Source organism: Aotus nancymaae, unplaced genomic scaffold, assembly GCF_030222135.1.
Source record: "Aotus nancymaae isolate 86718 unplaced genomic scaffold, 86718_ANA_hifiasm-v0.15.2.pri h1tg000018l, whole genome shotgun sequence".
NCBI lineage: Eukaryota > Metazoa > Chordata > Mammalia > Primates > Aotidae > Aotus > Aotus nancymaae.
This window is the reverse complement of record NW_026988430.1, coordinates 7,161,870-7,181,080: the sequence shown is the minus strand read 5'-3', so window position 1 is coordinate 7,181,080 and position 19,211 is coordinate 7,161,870. Positions and strand designations below refer to the sequence as shown.

Below are 19,211 nucleotides of genomic sequence, written 5' to 3'. Positions count from 1 at the left end.
CCAAGATGAGAAGGTCTGAAAGACCTAGAAGGCTGTCTCTGGATTGTTCTTCCTACCACAGTCTTCTCCCCACAATTTAGGAGGCTTCTCAGGGGGAAAAGAAAACCCTTCCTCCTCAGCATCCCCTGTCAGCACACCAAACAAGCAGGGAGCATAAGGCTGCATGGGGAGAAAGGAGCTTCTCCTTCAGGATGGGTGCAGCCCCCAGCAGCCACTTGGTACACAGTGATAAGGAAACTAAAATCCAACTCTAGCCAGGTGTGGTGGCTCACGCCTGTATTCCCAACACTTTGGAAGGCTGAGGCAAGTGGATCACCTGAGGTCAGGAGTTCGAGACCAGCTTAGCCAACATGGTGAAACCCCGTCTCTACTAAAAATACAAAAATACAAAAATTAGAAAGGCGTGGTGGTGGGCACCTGTAATCTCAGCTACTTGGGAGGCTGAGGCAGAAGAATGACTTGCACCCGGGAGGTGGAGGTTGCAGTAGGCCAAGATTGTACCACTGCACTCCAGCCCGGGTGACAGAGCAAGACTCTTATTTCAAAAAAACATAGATTAAAAAAAATCCAACTCTTAAGTTCCTGCCCATGGAGATGGTGGCTCTGAAGACTCCCGTGAAGGTCCCCTAGGCCCTTAGGCTCTGTTGCATCCCCACCTCTTAGATCCTCAGTCCTGTCACCCACCTGCTCACCCCAACAAGGTTTTCCTCCCTGGATCCACAAAGTCTGTCCCAAATGAAGCATCAGGATCCCAAGCCTGCTAAAGCTGGGAGCTCAGGTTGTTTAAGCAGGGACCTTGCAAGGGATTGCAGAAGCGGGACACAACTCAGACTTGGCTGAGTTTTAGGTCTGTGTTAGGTTTGGGGACAAGAAGAATTGGGCAAGTTTAGGGTTCCTTCCTGCAGTCTCCCCACAGTCACTGAGGAGCTCTTCCTCCTCATGCCCTGTCCTGGGAAATGTGAAGCCAGCAATGTTGGAAAGCTGTGGTGGGTGCCGGCTCCCTCCCACAGGGTGGACACTGACCACTGTTCCTTCTCTCTGCCCAGATGGCCAAATGCAACCCTACAATAAGTTAACTCTCTGACTGCTCTGGGAAGACCATTTAGGGAGTTTCTATCAGAATCAATTCGTGCCTGAAAAGGAGAGGAAGGGTGAAGATGAACAAGGCATGACATTAAGATGGAGTAAGAGAAGGAGGTTTATGGAACTCTCCTCGAAGTGTTTGTAAAGAGGTTCTGGAGAATATACTTAGGAGATGTGTACTAAAATATGGTACCATGTTTTCTGTGAAGTTTCCTTAGGGTTCTGGAAGCAGATCATCTTAGGGAAAAAAAAAGCCTATAATCTCATTTAGCTTTTTGTCTATAGATTTTTTGAGGGTTATTTCAAGCTAGACTGACCCTTAGCAATAAGGTTTGTCAAATATCTAATTTTATGGGTAAAGAAACTGAGGTCAGAAGTGAAGGTTTTCACATGTCACATGTAGGGTTTACCTGAATGACAGATACAAGGAATCTGTCCTTGTCTTCCTAGCAAACTTCTGTGTCCAGGATGACCCTGGTAGACCCCGGAATGTCCCCCAAAAGCACCGGCTTTCAGGAAAACAGTCTGTTCCTGAGTCTCCTTTGCAGTTACATTTGCCTAGCAAGGAGGATCTGGCTGAAAGCAACACACAACCATAACAATATCTCTTCATCTTGGCTTTCATGACTCAAGCACAACCAACTTTCAGAAGCTTCTAAGCATCAGTGTTACATAAAAAAAGCCTGAGGATGCCCTTGTTGGGAGGGCCCCATCTTGTAAGTGCTGGGGCCATCAGGAAGCTGATCATGTGAATTTTTGGCTTCAATCTCTTTGAGTTCAAAAGCTACCTGATGAGACCTGGACACTCCTGAAGAAATGGGGAGTGCTTTGATTTTACACTTTTTGAAGAGGTTTGTACGTTAGGGAGGCTGAAGTGGGTGGATCACCTGAGGTCAGGAGTTTGAGACCAGCCTGGCCAACATAGCGAAACCCCATCTCTACTAAAAATACAAAATTAGCTTGGTGTGGTGGTGGGTGCCTGTAATCCCAGCTACTCAGGAGGCTGAGGTAGGAGAATTGCTTGCACCTGGGAGGTGGAGGTTGCAGTCAGCTGGGATTGAGCCACTGCACTCCAGCTTGCGCGACAGAGAGAGATTTTGTTTCCAAAAAAAAAAAAAAAAAAAAAAAGCATTGGGAAAAAAACAGTGGTGGGGGTGGTGCCCCATCCAGTTCACTGAAAGCATTCAAACCAGATGTTATAGACGTCAAACCCTGGGAAGATGAAAACAAGGAGGGCCAAGCCAGCCTTGGGAAGGGCAGAGAGCACTGTGGCCCCTGCCAGTACCAGGCGCCCCCTTCCTTCCTCTGCCTTGCACAGGCTGCCCAAGACCCTATCTCCAAACCCATCTCTTGCAGTGCTGACCTGGAGGAAGGAAAGCCAGGCTTTATATCCAAACCCGTGTTGATGTTTATATTATGTTGACCTCAAGGCATCTGTGTACACAGGACAAACATTTGTCCTGCCTGCAAGTGCTCTTTCCCAAGAGCAATGCTGACAGATACAAGATGGTTTCCAACAGAAAGGCCACATTTCAAATAGAAAACCAAATGTTCAATGATCGAGACCAAAGTCCTTTAAGTATGAGTCCCTTGGCTGGGTGCAGTGGCTCAAGGTGAACCCTAGCACTTTGGGTGGCCAAGGCAGGTGGATCACTTGAGCTCAGGAGTTCGAGACCAGACTAGCCAACGTGGCAAAATTCCATCTCTACTAAAAATACAAAAATTAGCTGGGTGTCGTAGCGAATGCCTGTGGTCCCAGTTACTTAGGAGGCTAAAGCAGGAAGATTCTTGCAGTGAGCTGAGATCATGCCACTGCACTCCCGCTTGCGTGACTGAGTAAAACCCTGTCTCAAAAAAAAAAAAAAGAAAAAAATAGGAGTCCCTTAAATACAAAGCTCCAAAAATGGTGGGCTGGGAAGGGCAGTGGCATTTGCTGAGTGCCTGTGATGGGCCTGTCACTGTGTATTTTCTCATTTACAGCCATGCACAGTGACTAGTATTATACCCATTTTACAGATGAGAAAGCCAGAGCAAAAAGAAGTATTTCTAGTGCCAGAGTCAGGGCCAGAATGCCAGCTCCATTTGCCTCTGAAGGAGATGCCAGTTTGCTGTAGACACTGCCATCAGGGAAGGGTGAGGATAGGAGAGGAGAGGGCACCAGGCAGGACAGCTGCAGCATGGATGTCAGCACTGCTGGCAGCGCTGAAAGCAGATCCTGCTGAAAGAGGCCCTGTGGCTTGGTCAATTCCCATCTTGGACAAGAGTGAAAGGAGAGGCTGAGGGTGGGAGCGGGCAGATTCTAGAAGAGTGAGTGGTGAAACTTTGGTTCCTTCTTGTCAGTTAAAGAAACTAGAACCTCGTTTTCTGAGGCCAGGCCAGGCCCACCAGGAACAGGCTCTGGGGTGGAGGGCACTGCTCTCTGAACTGGTGAATGCTACCACCCCAAGGAATTCATGCATCCAAACCAGCCAGGTTCTCCCTCTCACCCTTCCTCCCTCCCTTCCCAAATTCACTTTAACACTTGCTAAATCTTTCTTTTCCCAAAACATGAGAACATTTTATACACACTTATATCTTCTATCATTTCTGATACAAAACATCATTTTTCTTCATCTGCAAAATCTTCAGAAGCATTTGAGGGGGTCAGATGGATCTGAAAGCTCGACAATGCCGCCATCTCCTACAACCAAGAAGGCGCCCATATGCTAGTTAATTGAACACTGTCAAGAATAGTTTTTTGGGCCAAGAGTGGTGGCCCAGCACTTTGGGAGGCCAAGGCAGGCAGATCACCTCAGGTTAGGAGTTTAAGACCAGTCTGGCCAATATGGTGAAACCTCATCTCTACCAAAAAAAATTCATTAATTAGCCAGGCATGGTGGTGTATGACTGTAATCCCAGCTACTCGGGAGGCTGAGGTGGGAGAATTGCTTGAACTCGGAGGCAGAGGTTGCAGTGAGCAGAGATCATGCCACTGCACTCCAGCCAGTGTAACAGAGTCAGACCCTATCTCAAAAAAATAAACATAAATAAAAATAAAAATCAGGCAGGTGTGGTGGTACGTGTCTGTAGTTGCAGCTACTTGGGAAGCTGAGGTGGGAGAATCACTGGAGCCCAGGAATTCAAGGTGGCAGTGAGCCATGATCACACCAGCCTGGGTGACAGAGTGAGACACTGTCTCGAAAAAAAAAAAGTTATTCTTTTGTTTTCCTTGCGCAGGGGCCTTGTCAGTCTTCTCTGTATCATTTCCATTTTGGTATGTATGCTGCCAAAGTGAGCACTAATTCTTGATCTGTAACAATGAATGGGTCACAGGTTGAGACTGAAGTCTGGCAAGATCAAAGCCGTGATTGAAAAACCAAACAAAATGACTGAAACGCACAGAAGAGCACTGAGAGCCCAGTGCCTCAGGACAGACTGCACTGGTGTCTGGTCTAGGCGCTCAGGCATATGTGAATGCAGACCCTGGCATTGCAGCAGTGAGACCACACAGAAACAACACAGGAAAAAGGAGTGTGTGCTACCTTAAAAAAGAATCATGATAAAAAGCCCAAATCTAGTCAGGTAGACAAGCCCAAGCCCATGGTCAGGAAACACTCTTCTTCCCCACAAACAGGGTTTCCCTGCCTCAATTCAGCTAACGTTGGCAGAGGTGGAAGCTACCCAGCTATGGTTTGCAACATCTTGTTCCAAGAACGTTATACTCCCAAATAAAAATGTTCCCTTTCATCTCGGAGTGGAACAACCCCAACCAAGTCCCCTTGGCACCATCTGAACTCATCTCTAATTCTAGCTGAACATCAGGATTGCCAGCAACTCCCAGTCCAGTGCAGCTGGGGGACGATTCAAAGCAGCGTGCACTGTCATCCACAATGGTTGAACTAATTTACATTCCCACCAACAGTGTAAAAGTGTTCCTTTTTTGGCCACGCACGGTCGCTCATGCATGTAAACCCAGCACTTTTTGGGAGGCCTAGGCAGGCACATCACTTGAGGCCAGGAGTTTGAGACCAGCCTGGCCAACATAGTGAAATCTCTTCTCTACTAAAAATACAAAAAATTAGCTGGGCTTGGTGGTGTGTACTTTTAGTCCCAACTACTCAGGGGGCTGAGGCAGGAGAATCACTTGAACCTGGGAGGTGGAGGTGGCAGTGAGCCGAGATCACACCCCTGCTCCAGCCTGGGCATCAGAGCAAGACTCCATCCGGTACAGTTTGGCTGTGTCCTCACCCAGATCTCAATTTGAATTGTATCTCCCAGAATTCCCAAGTGTTGTGGAAGGGACCCAGTGGGAGGTAACTGAATCATGGTGGCCAGTCTTTCTCATGCTATTCTCATGATAGTGAATAAGTCTCACGAGATCTCTTGGGTTTATCAGGGGTTCCCACTTTGCTTCTTTCCTCTTTTTTCTTGCTGCCACCACCATGTAAGAAGTACCTTTGGCCTCCTGCCATGATTCTGAGGCCTCCCCAGCCATGTGGAACTGTAAGTCCAATGAAACCTCTTTTTCTTCTCAGTCTCAGGTATGTCTTTATCAGCAGCGTGAAAATGGACTAATACACCATCTCAAAAAAAAAAAAATGTTCATTTTTCTCTGCAACCTCACCAGTATCTGTTGTTTCTAGACTTTTTAATAATTGCCATTCTGGCTGGTGTGAAATGGTATCTTGTTATGGTTTTGCTTTGCATTTCTCTAATGATCAGTGATGTTGAACTTTTTTTCATATGTTCATTGGCTATATAAATGTCTTCTTTTTTGAAGTGTCTGCTCATGTCCTTTGCCCACTTTTTTTATCGTACTTTAGGTTCTGGGGTACATGTGCAGATCATGCAGGATTGTTGCATAGGTACACACATGGCAAGGTGGTTTGCTGCCTCCACACTTTTTAATGGGGATGTTTGTTTTTTTTCTTGTAAATTTGTTTAAGTTCCTTGTAGTCCTCAAAGATCCAGAAGCAGCAATCATTTGACCCAACAATCCTATTACTGGAGAATCCTCTTATTATAAATATACATGCAAGCATATGTTCACTACAGCACCATTCACAATAGCAAAGTCATGGAACCAACCCAAATGCCCATCAATGATAGACTGAATAAAGAAAACGCGGTACATATAAACCATGTAATACTATGCAGCCATAAAAAAACAAGATCATATCCTTTGCGAGGACATGGATGGAGCTGGAAGCAGTTATCTTCAGCAAACTAGTGCAGAAACAGAAAACCAAACACCGTATGTTCTCACTTATAAGTGGGAGGTGAATGATGAGAACACATGGAGACATAGAGGGAAACAAGACACACTGAGGCCTGTTGGGGGGCCGGGGGAAGCATTGCTAACGCATGCTGAGCTTAATACCTAGGTGATGGGTTGATCTGTGCAGCGAACCACCATGGCACGCATTTATCTATGTAACAAACCTGCACATCCTGCACATGTACCCTGGAACTTAAAATAAAGGTTGATTTTAAAAAAGAATTGTAGTAATTAAGGTTTCTTAGAAATAAACAAAAAAAGCTGTGTGCACTTAGGACATCTCGGACGCGAGGCCAAGCAGCAAGCTGCGGAGCATCTCAGAGGCTGCTCTGCTGCTGTCCTTACAGCAAAAGTGACCTCCTTTCCAGTCACTAGGGTGTGCTCCTGTGAGCTCTAAGGCATATTTTCAGGAGCAAGGGGTCTGTTGACATGATATGGCACAACTGATATCGTTCACACTTTCCACGTGGATGGAAGATGAATTGCAGAAAAGAGACAAATTGAGTTATGCTTTATCAGAGCTCTCAGTTAATTCTGGAAAAGCCACATCACTTAAATTACTGTTCCCCTGTGGACGACATACAGAGGCTATGAGCTATGTGGTGTGCTGCACCCTCATCAGCAGAGCCAGGTGAGGCTAGGGGAGGCTGAGGATGGCAGTCAATGGCCTCATAGAGAGGAAGGAGGTCAGTCCTCCAGGAGCCAGGACTTCCTCTGGGCTAGCACAGTCTCCAGGAGCTCCTGCAGCCTGAGGCATGGGGGCTGGTTCGGGGGGTGCAGGGAAGGGGCAGGCAGCAGTGATGGGATCATGCCATCATTCACCAGGCTCTGGCGGAGTGATTTCCTGGACTAGAAAAGAATCCAGCCCTAGGCAGCCAGGAGCTAGGCAGGTTCTGTGGGTGCCAGGTAGGTGGGTTAAGATCTAGTCCCACTGCAGTGACCAGAGAGGTCAAGGAAGCCATGGCAGCAATGTACTGATGTGGGCAGGGCCAATGTACTGGGCACCAGGCAGAAAAACTGCAGTTTGTTGGGCAAGGGTGGCTGGGTCAGTCCTGGGCACCCTAGGAAGCAAGCTGAGGACTCACTCCAGGACCTACCCCTGGATGGGGGTGAAAAGCCTCATTTTTGGCCACAGGATGATTAGAGCTGGCTCAGTCCTTAGAGTAGAAGGAGGTGAAATCTGGGTAAGCTGCTGGGCAACAGTCCTCAATGCTCACAGAAGCAGCCAAAACTAAGAAGAAACACAGACCACCCCAGGGATGTTAATACACTAAGGTCCTTTCCCAAGGACCACTCATCTGAGACTTAGGGGTTCGTCAAAAGAACGATGAGAAGAAAATGAAAAGCAGCCAAGCAAGCGGGCATTCTACAGGCTATATCTTCAGGTATTTTCCTTGATATTCATTCCATCATTGTTATCCTTGAGTGGAAGCTGATAACCAGGGGAACATGAAGAGGATTCTGGGGGACTGAAATTGTGCGGATCATGAGGTCAGGAGTTCAAGACCAGCCTGGCCAACATGGTGAAACCCTGTCTCTACTAAGAATATAAAAATTAGCTGGGTGTGATGGCAGGTGCCTGTAATCCCAGCTACTCAGGAGGCTGAGGCAGGAGAATTGCTTGAACCTGGAAGGCAGAGGGTGCACTGAGCCGAGATCACACCGCTGCACTCCAGCCTGGGCAACAGAGCTAGACTCTGGTCTCTAAAAAAAAAAAAAAGAAGGTTATATGCAATGGCTCGCATCTGTAATCCCAGCACTCTGAGAGGCCGAGTCAGGAGTTGCTTGAGCCCAGGATTTCAAGACTAGCCTGGGCAACATGATGGGACCCTGTCTCTACAAAAAATGTAAAGATTAGCTGGGCATGTTGGTGCACGCCTGTAATCCCAGCTACCGGGAAGCTGAGGCATGAGAATATTTTGAGTCTGGGCAGGCTGGGGCTACAGTGAGCCATGATCACATCACTTTACTCCAACCTGGGTGCTAGAGTGAGACTATCAAAAAAAAAAAAAAAAAAAGGAAGAAAGGAAGGAAGGAAGGAAGGGAGGGAGGGAGGGAAGGAAGGAAGGGAGGGGAGGGGAGGGGAGAGGGAGAGTGGGGAAGAGGGAAGGACCTTGATTGTCTTAAGGGGCTGGAGCGTGGTGTCTACTCTGAACACTAACATTTAGAATTTATATACAAGATTTATTGGGAGAAAAATTAGAATAAAAACAGAAAGAAACTTGCTGATTATTTTACCCAGAGAAATGCTAGTTATTAATTGCAAATTAACTTTTCCTAGGATATAAATACCTTTTTTTATTGCATTTTATGTTTTGGGGTACATGTGAAGAACATGCAAGACTGTTGCATAGGTACACACATGGCAGTGTGATTTGCTGCTTTCCTCCCCATCACCTATATCTAGCATTTCTCCCCATGCTGTCTCTCCCCAACTCCCCACCCCCTGCTGTCCCTCCCCTATTTCCCTCCGACAGACCCCAGTGTGTGATGCTCTCCTCCCTGTGTCCATGTGTTCTCATTATTCAACACCCACCTATGAGTGAGAACATGCAGTGTTTGATTTTCTGTTCTTGTGTCAGTTTGCCGAGAATGATGGTTTCCAGGTTCATCCATGTCCCTACAAAGGACACAAACTCATCGTTTTTGATGGCTACATAATATTCCATGGTGTATATGTGCCACATTTTCCCTGTCCAGTCTATCATCGATGGGCATTTGGGTTGGTTCCAGGTCTTTGCTATTGTGAACAGTGCTGCAATGAACATTCGTGTGCATGTGTCCTTATAGTAGAATGATTTATACATCATAAAAAAATTTATAATTTACTAATGATAGGCTTTGGGCCGCTCAGGCTTTGAGCCCTGAGAACAGGCGGGGACCTAGCCTTACCTCTGTGCAATTAACAGGTCCTTTCAGAGGACTTTCACCAAAACAAAAGAGCATCAGTTCCAAGGAAAATGTAAGTCTTCACTTTTATATTTTTCACAAAAATTGTCTGAAGCTTAAATGAAAGATTTCCCAACTTCTACCCAATAACAGGTTTTCATCTGTCAGACTGGATAGAGTTTTGCACCTAGAGTAAAAAACATTCTATGTGGCTAAGAATTAATTCTGTCTTATAAACTGTTCTATTATAAAGACACATGCACACGTATGTTCACTGTGGCACTGTATACAATAGCAAAGACCTGGAATCAACCCAAGTGCCCATCAATGATAGACTGGACAAAGAAAATGTGGCACATATACACCATGGAATACTATGCAGCCATAAAAAACGATGAGTTTGTGTCCTTTGTAGGGACATAGATGAATCTGGAAACCAACATTCTCAGCAAACTGACACAACAGAAAACCAAACACTGCATGTTCTCATTCACAAACGGGTGTTGAACAATGAGAACACATGGACACAGGGAGGGGAATGGCACAACTGGGGTCTGCTGGGGGGAAAGGGACTAGGCAAGGGACAGCAGGGGGCGTGGAGGTTGCGGAGGGATAACACTGGGAGAAATGCCTGATGTAGGTGACGGGGAAATGGAGACAGCAAACCACCATGGCATGTGTGTCCCTGTGCAACAATCCTGCAAGATCTGCACATGTACCCCAGGACTTAAAGTACAATTAAAAAGAAGAATTAAATCTGTCACCAATCCTACTACAGAAGGTGGTAAAATAAATACCTCTTGCATTTTTGACTATATATAGATAATACAGGGTTTTAGAGCTCATGAACAACATAACAACAAAAAAAAGCCTTATTGACACAAAACTTCATTTATATCAAAGCAAACAACAACAAGCCAAATGTCTCTTCATCAATAACAGAGTCTAAAAAGTCATATGTTTCACATTAAAGAATAACCATAATCAAGTAGAGGTTTCCTCTAGGAATAATATACTATGACCAAGTTGGAATTTGGCCCCCAGATATGTACAAATGTTTCCCTACTAGTAAATGTATTTATGTTATTAATTACTTATGGGGTCAAAAGAGACAAAATGGGTCAAAAGAGACGAAACCATATGGATAGTTCATTAAATGCTAAAAAGGAATTTGATATAATTCTTATCTATTTCTGGATTTAAAACATCCCTCAATAAGCTGAAAACAGACAGAAGCTTTCTTTAGTTGAGAGTGTATTTATCACAAAACATTACAAAAATATTATTTAAATCTTATTTAGGTGATTATTAAATTATCAAATTATTTAATATTATTAAATCTTATATAGGTGAGTTATTACTAACAGAAAATAAAACAAGAATATCCACTATTAATAGCATTATTCAACAGTGGCCTGGACTTTCATGAATGAAATAAATAAAAAAAAGCACAAAAGGTATAAATATTAGAAATAAGAAACAAGGCTAGGCACAGTGGCACATGCCTGTAATCCTAGCACTTTGGGAGGCCAAAGCAGGCAGATCACAAGTCAGGAGATCGAGACCATCCCGGCTAACACGGTGAAACACCATCTCTACTAAAAATATAAAAAATTAGCCAGGCGTGGTAGTGGGCACCTGTCGTCCCAGCTACTAGGCAAGCTGAGGCAGGGGAATCGCTTGAACCCAGGAGGTGGAGTTTGCAGTGAGCCCAGATCGCGCCATTGCACTCCTAACCCGGGTGACAGAGCAAGACTCCGTCTCAAAACAAAAAAAAAAAAGGAAGAAACAAAACTGTCATTATTTGTGATAGTTTACCTAGAAAACCAACAAGTATAATATAATCAAATAATGAAAATTTCCAGGGCATTAAAATCATCACAACAACACACACTACAGCGCTGGCTGACACTCACAGGGCCCTGGCTGGGGCCCAGGGCGCTGTGCCGAACTCAGGTCACACTCTCATTTCTCTGCTTGGCGGCAACTTATGGCGGAGGACCAGACACTCAGAGCCGCAAAAGGGAACAGCAAGTCCAGACACCACTCAGTTCCCATTCATACCTGGGCCTATCAGGCAGTTCAAGAGAAATGGTTAAATAAGTGATGCTGAAATAAACAGTCATCCATCTAGGGGAAAAATAAAACTCGACCTAATAAACACAAATGCACTCCAGAAGGAACAAAGGGGTGTGTGTATTTGTATATAATGTAATATATATGTAACGGATATCTGGAACCTCTGTGACAGGTAATGATTAATATCCTTAAGGGGAAAGGAATAACGCTCTCTGAGGCCTCCAGGCAGACGGCAATGAAACACATGCACTCATAATCTCATTCCCTCGTGAAGCCCCACAAAATCATAGAAAGGAATTTCTTTTTTCCCCCCAAAGACATTAACTGAGAAGAAAAAAGGGAATAGAAAACAAAAAATAAAAATGTTGGCAGCTGAAAAGTCGATGGATAAGAGATAACTAACATAACAGGTCTAAGCAAACTAAATTCCAACCCAGCAGTGGGGAAGGGCAAAGACCCAACCTGATTTAGGGTGCAAAATCCTTCAAAGACTCAGGAAATTGGTGGCAAAAGGTGCCTCAGGTGGGGGAATGAAGGTGGTTAAACACAGGAAGACTGGGTTGGAGATCTGTTTACAGAGCAGCCAGCACTCCAAACACTCTGGCTTCTGTTCATACCCAGAGGACAGTGAGCAGTTGAGGCACAAATGATGCAGTGAAAACAAGGGAATTAAGTAAATTTACATGGTGAGGGCTGAAGTCGTCACCCTCCACTCCCAGGTCTCTTCTATGTCTTTTTTTTTTTTTTTGACATTCTCGCTGTGTCACCCAGGCTGGAGTGCAGTAGCACGATCTTGGTTCACTACAACCTCCACCTACCAGGTTCAAGAGATTTTCATGCCTCAGTCTCCCGAGTAGTTGCGACTACAGGCATGCACTACCATGCCTGGCTAATTTTTGTGCTTTTAGTAGAGACGGAGTTTCACCATGTTGGCCAGCCTGGTCTTGAACTCCTGGCCTCAAGCAATCCACCCACCTCAGCCTCCCAAAGTGCTGGGAAACAGGCGTGACCCACTGTGCCTAGCCCCCAGGCCTCTTTTCTGATTAGGTTCCACAATCCTGGTTGCCAGGTTGATGTCCTCCATCAGAATACTGGAAGGGCTTTCTCTGGAGAATGGGTGTGCCCAAGAGGAGGGACCACCTACAGACACTGACATCAGAAGTGTGTCATAGACATGCCACAGGAACAGCTCTCTACTATGAAGACCATAGTTGCAGACCTCATACACTGTCCAGGGCAGGGGTCAGCTTTGCAGAGCGTCCACCTGAACATGAGCAGTCAAATCTCAAGCATAAAGATAGAGACCTAAAGATACCAATGGAACAAAGGGACTGTAGAAAACAATCTGCGAAGAGAGATTTCGCGATAAAATCAACCTACAATCCTCAGTGAAATTCATATGTAACATTATATCTATGAAACAAGAACAGGATGCTATATAAAATTCAGGGAACAAAAAAGAAATCCTAGAAGTTAAAAATATGATAGCAAATATAATCAATGAAATTTTATTCAGTCTTAAAAAGGAAGGAAATTTTGACACATGCTATAACGTGGATGAAACTTAAGGACATTATGCTAAGTGAAATAAGCCAGACACAAAAGGACAAATACCTAAAGTAGTCAAATTCATAGTGATACAAAGTAGAATGGTTGCTGCCAGAGGCTGGGGGAAGAGGTGAATATCAGGTTAGTGTTTAATGGGTATAGAATTTAAGTTTTACAAAATGAAAACGTTCTAGAGATTGGTTATGCAATAATGTGAATATACTCAACAATACTGAACTGTACACTTAAAAATAGTTAAGATGGTAAATTTTATGTTATGGGTATTTCACAATTTAAAAAAAGAAATAATGCAAAAACAAAAAAATGCAGAAATTAAGCATTTAATAGAATTTGAAAGATTAAAGTTAGGGAAGCCTCCCAGAAAACAAAACTGTAATGCAAAGAGAAAGAAAATAGAAGAAAAAAATAATATGATAATTAGAGGGTCAGGGCAGGGGGACTTCCAGAAAAAGAAAATACAGTGGAAGAAATTACCAGTGAAATAATTCCAGAAAATAATTCTAGAAAATAAAGGCACGAATTACCATATTGAAATGGTGCAGTGAGTGTCTAGCATGATAGAAAAGACAAAACTTAAGCTACAGAGCAAAGCACATCACCCTGAAATTTCAGAATCCTGGGGACAACCAGAACCTCCTATGAGCTTTTGGGGAGAAAAAAAATCACAAAGGATTATAATTATTTTGTTCTTGCTGCAACACTGGCAAATAGAAGACAATGCAGCAACGCCCACAAAATTATGAAGAAAAATAGTTTCTGACCTAAAATTTTACACCCTAGGAAACCATCAAGCATCAGAGTAAAACAAAGACCAGAGAGATCTCAGGCTGACACTGCTGCGATCCCTGACCCCTGTGATGTGTGGGGATATCTCACAAACAGTTGGGGTTGAATGAGTGACATTTACATAGAAAACTAAGTAAACAGAAAAAAACAAGATGACTTTTAAGTGTAGGACAAGTATAGGTGATGGGGAGGAAGGCAGCAAACCACACTGCCATGTGTGTACCTATGCAACAATCCTGCATGTTCTTCACATGTACCCCAAAACCTAAAATGCAATTAAAAAAAAAAAAGAAAAAGCAGCAACAGTGTATACTACCACATGGCTAATCTATGAATGACATTCATAGCATCTTAATGCGAACTCCAGATATGCACAACCACAATGAGAGACTGCAAAGACAGGAAGCGTGGGGGGTGAAAAAGAAATAAATCCTCATCTTTCACAGTAGGAGATCAAAATACAACATCTAAAATAAAAAACTAGAAATAGCAGTTGATAAGCGTGCTGTTTAGAAACATAGGAGGTAAATGCCAAGATATCAACAAGGCGACTTGAAAACGCTTGACTTTGGGGAGCAGGAAGCAGAGCTCTCAGGCCAGGCTGACTGCTTTGCTCGTCAGGATCTCTGCAGACCTGATTATGGGCATGCAGAGCTTTGATAAAAATAAAAACCAAAACAAAACTAAAAAGAGCTGTCAAAAATTTTGAGGAAAAAAGATGAACACACAAATAGAAAAGCAAGTAAAGCAACTGTACTAGTAATTCTTAGAAGAAAGATATAAATAACGAATTGATAAAAAGTGCTTCACCTTCATCTGCAATGAAAAATGAAAAGAAATGCCACTTTCTCCCCTTAGGCTGAAAAAGATCAAAAGAGTACATGTATCCAGTATTGGGAATGTATAATCTTGTACACTGCATAGAGAAGTATAAACTAAATAACCTTACAGGAGAGCAATTTGAGAATATAAATTAAAATTGGAAGTGTGACATACCCTTTTGCAAAAGCAAATCTACTTCTAGGAACTTATTTTACAAAAATTTGGCACTATTTCACAACTATTTAGCACAAGCATAAAAATGCATGGTAAGTGATATTCATCATCATGGCATACTTTTTCTTTTTTTTTTTCCTAGAGACAGGGTCTCTCTCTGTTGCCCAGGCTGAAGTGCAGTGGTGCGATCATAGCTCACTGAGGCATGAACTTCTGGGCTCAAGTAAGTCTCTGTCTTCAGTCTCCTGAATAGCTGAAACCACAGGTGTACACCACCATACCTGGCTTTTTTTTTTTTTTTTTTTTTTTTTTTTTTTTTGTAATGACAGGGCCTTGCTATGTTGCCCAGGCTGGTGTTGAACTCCTGGCCTCATCAGTCCTCCTGCCTTGGCCTCTCAAAGTGTTGGGATTACAGGCATGAGTCATCGTGTCTGGCCATAGCACTGTTTTTTATATAAAAAATTAAGGTAAAATTCATATATCACATTCACCATTTTAAATCAGTTTAAAGTGTATGGTTCAGTGGCTTTTAGTACATTCCCAATGTTGTGCAACCATCACCACTACCTAGTTCCAAAACATTTTCATCACTCAACAGAAAACCCTGTACCCACTAAGCAGCCACTCCACTCCCTATTCCCCTCCCTCCTCAGCCTCTGGCAACCACTCATCTTCTTTCTGTTTCTGTGAATTTGCCTATTCTGGATATTTCTTATAAAGGGGCTCGTACGAGAGGTAGCCTTTGCACCCAGCTTTTTCACTTTGCATCACGTCTTCAGGGAACATTCATACTGTAGCCTGTGTCAGTGCCTTACTCCTTTTTAAGGCTCAATAAAAAGCCCACGTTCAATGATCATGGGGAAGACCCACAGGATGCAGCATGCAGTCATGGCCGTAGCTATTTACAGATTTATTGTAGTGAAAGGACACAAAGCCATATCACCAAAGTGAAAAGGCACAGGGTCCTGAGGAAGCCAGGCACAAGCTTCCGAGAGTCCTCTCCAGCAGTCGCAGACACGTTTAATTCCCCCAGCAACAAGCCATGTCAACTTGTGTGAAATGCTGCCAACCAGGGAGCTCACTAGGGACTCAGCATCCAGCGTTTTTATCAGGGGCTGGTCACATGGGCCCCTTTTGCCCAGCACATACTACATTCCAGACTCCTCATAGGAAAGCTGTTCAGCACATACCATGTGTTTGCACAAACAGTTTCGGCACTGTGAGCCTCTCTCATCAGTTCTGGGAACAATGAAAACCCTCTTGTAATCCCAGTTTCCAGATGCCAGCCAAGGGCCAGCCTTATAAGCAGCCTTGCTAAAGAGAGCCATCCCAGGCCTGCTGGGTTAACTCTTTTCTGCAGAGGCAAAAATAGCTGACAACAGCATCTGGGCTTTATATTTTAAAGTGATCTTTCTCAGTTTTATTCCCAAACTTCACAAAGAATAGGCTGATGGGCCCAGCTTAGACTTACTGGGGCTGCTTCCTCGGTGTTTGTGCAGACAAAGGTAGGAGAATGCGTCTCTCCCCATCTGCTGTGCGAACAGTCTGACAGGTCTCTATACCCTTTGATATTTTTGTTCAGAAAGCCATTTTTATTCCTCCAAGTTTCATACCTCTGAGAGTGCACACACCTCTGAGGGTGCACACACCACTGAGAGTGGGAGAGGGTGCCTCATAGCACACTGGCTCATGAGAGAAAACCAACTAGAAATATGGCTACCAGGAGAGGACTGTGTCTCCCACAGCATGGGAAGGCCCTGCATCTTTATTTTCTAGACAAAATTCACTGTTGTTTCAGATTGTAGGACAACTCCTGTGCCACTGAAAATGTCCTCACAAACCACCGTGTCAGGAATGAATGGCACAGAAGCAGAGAGTGGGTGGAAAAGGCCTCAACAGAGTGGAAGCCCACAGTACCGTGCATCTGCTATTGAGACTATCTTCACAAGGAAGTAGGGAAAGGACTACTCTGATGGCAATAAATAAGTCAAAGTCTTTAGGTTCTTCAAATTGTGTGTGTAGTCTTCAAGAGACTTCTCTCAAAAAAGAAAATAATTAACAGCCCCAAGTGGCCTGATATTTTAGAGGCTGCTTGCTACTGGCTAAGCAGATTTTAGTGCTTGTCTGTGGGAACTCAGAGACAGAACAACAGAAGTTGTCTGCAATGTGGATTTTCTTTCCAGATTCAAAGCAAAATTCAGTGTGGACACACAAAGACTGATTTTTTTTTTCACCAAGAGAAGAAGATATAGGTCTGAGCTAACAGGTTAAAAACTGGTTCAAAGACATCTATCTATTCCTTAATGATAGTGTAGGTATCCCTTGCTATCTAAATTCCTGTCATACAATTTCAAAAGCAGAACAGATTCAGATACATTTTCAAGTAAATCCCTATCCAAACACTTCCTTCTTGTGATCTGACATGCAAGAACCAAACAGGAATTCAAATAACAGTAAATACTTGTATATATTTTTATCTAAAAGATATCTGCATATATCTTCATGCTACTCATGGAGGTGTAGGGTGGCTGTACCTCATCATGCTTTCTGGGAGGTAACAGAGGACTTAGGAGAGACTTACAGCTGAATTTCACACGTTCATCAGAGTGACTTCTAGCCCAAGATCCCCCAGCTGGGGGAAGGCAGAAGGCAAAGCAAACAGCATCCTCAGCCTGACTGAGGTCTGAGGGTATCAGAACAGGGAGAGAGAGCAAAGGACCTGGTGGCACCACACTTGCAGTTGCCAACCTCAAAACTACAGAGCACCCACATGGCAATTTCTGGGCATGGCTAGGACCTCAGCACTAATCCTTTAGTGATAGAAAGTCCCTGTTTCCTGCTGGCTGTCAGCCAGAGGCCCTTCTTGGCTCCTTCTCATGTGCCCCCTCACTCTTCAAACTATCAAAAACATGAAGAGTCCTCATGCTTTGAATTTCTCCGGCTTCTGACACAAGCCAGAGACATCACTTGGCTTTTACAGGGCTCTATGATTAGGTGGGGCACATCCAGACCATCTCCCTGTGTCATATAAAGGGGAGGGCATTCTACCAAGGAGAGTCATGGGGGTTATTTTTAGAATTCTGCCTGTCACACCTACTTGCCTGGCTTTCTGTCCCTTCAGAATTCTTACTGGAAATACTACGTTACAGATGGAAATTTCTCCATCATAACACAAAACTAGGAGCTCAAACTAGACTTTCAGATGAAAGAAAGGGAAGTATAGGGGTTCTCTGAGTCAGGTCTGCCCTTGGCTTAAAAAACAGCTAACATGCATCAGGAGCGTGACATATGAAAACAGAGTAATTTGGAGGGGCTTCCCAGGAATGACTTATTCCAAAAAGACCCCAGTATGTCTGAGTTGAGCAGAATGTTTGGAAGGGTCTCCTAGGAATGCCATTTTGAGCTTAGTGAACTGGATCTCACTTCATAGCAAGGGCATGCTCATATCCTTTCACTGGGTCTCAATCCTGGGCCACTCAAGACATTAGGCAGCTGGCTGGGGGCTTGGCAGGTGGGTCTGGCTGCGATGCTCTCTTCCCAGCGCTGGGTGGCCACTGTGCATCACTTCAGCTCCTATCAGCACAGTCATGGCAGTGAGGACCTCCTTACTCTGACCTTCCACACTTAGTCCTTGGTGGAAAATAAACCATGCAGACACCAAAGCCCTTCAGGGGAGGGGAGCAAGTCCTCGAATGTCACCTCCTTGACCACTGTATATAAATTGTACTATTCACCCAGCATTCCCAATCCTCCTTCCCTGCTTAATTTCTCTCCACAGTAATACAACCTTCAAATATGGTACATATGTCACCTTTTTATTTCAGTTAACTGCCAGACCCCATGGGAATGTAAGTTACATGAGAGCAAGAACTTTTGCCTGTTTCATTCACTATATAGTCCCCAGCACCTACAATATTACCTGGAGCTGAACAATATATGGAAGGATGCTGAAAGAAACCAGAGACAACATCGATAAATGAAAAAACATTCCATGCTCATGGATTTTAAGAATCAGTAACATTCAAATGGCCATACTACCCAAAGCACTTTACAGATTCAATGCTATTCCTATCAAACTATCAATGTCATTTTTCACAGAATTAGAAAAAACTATTCTAAAATTCATATGGAACCGAAAGAGTCTGAATAGCCAAAGCAATCCTAAGTAAGAAGATCAAAGCTGCAGACATCGTGTTGCCTGAGTTCATACTATGCTATAAGGCTACAGTAACCAAAACAGCATGGTACTGGTATAATAATAGACACATAGACCAATGGGACAAATTAGAGTACTCAGAAATAAACCTGCAAACCTATAATCATCTGATCTTTGACAAACATAAGCAATGGGAAAAGAATTCCCTATTCAGCAAATGCTGCGCAGAAGAAAGAGGCTAGACCTCCACCTGTCACTATATATAAAAATTAACTTAAAATGAATTACAGATTTAACTGTAAGACTTCAAACTATAAAAATCCTAGAATAAGACCTAGAAATAACTTTTCTCGACATTAGCCTTGGCAAAGAATTTTGGGCTAAGTTCCCAAAAGC

General features: G+C 43.8%; 1 protein-coding gene and 1 pseudogene across 5 annotated transcripts in view; both read right to left on the bottom strand.

Moving 5' to 3' along the window:
• Positions 1-19,211, bottom strand: part of SPECC1 (sperm antigen with calponin homology and coiled-coil domains 1) — a 308,899-nt gene that overhangs the window by 21,953 nt on the left and 267,735 nt on the right. The gene's annotated exons all lie outside the window — the stretch shown is intronic.
• Positions 4,263-4,361, bottom strand: LOC135275834 (U6 spliceosomal RNA; annotated as a pseudogene).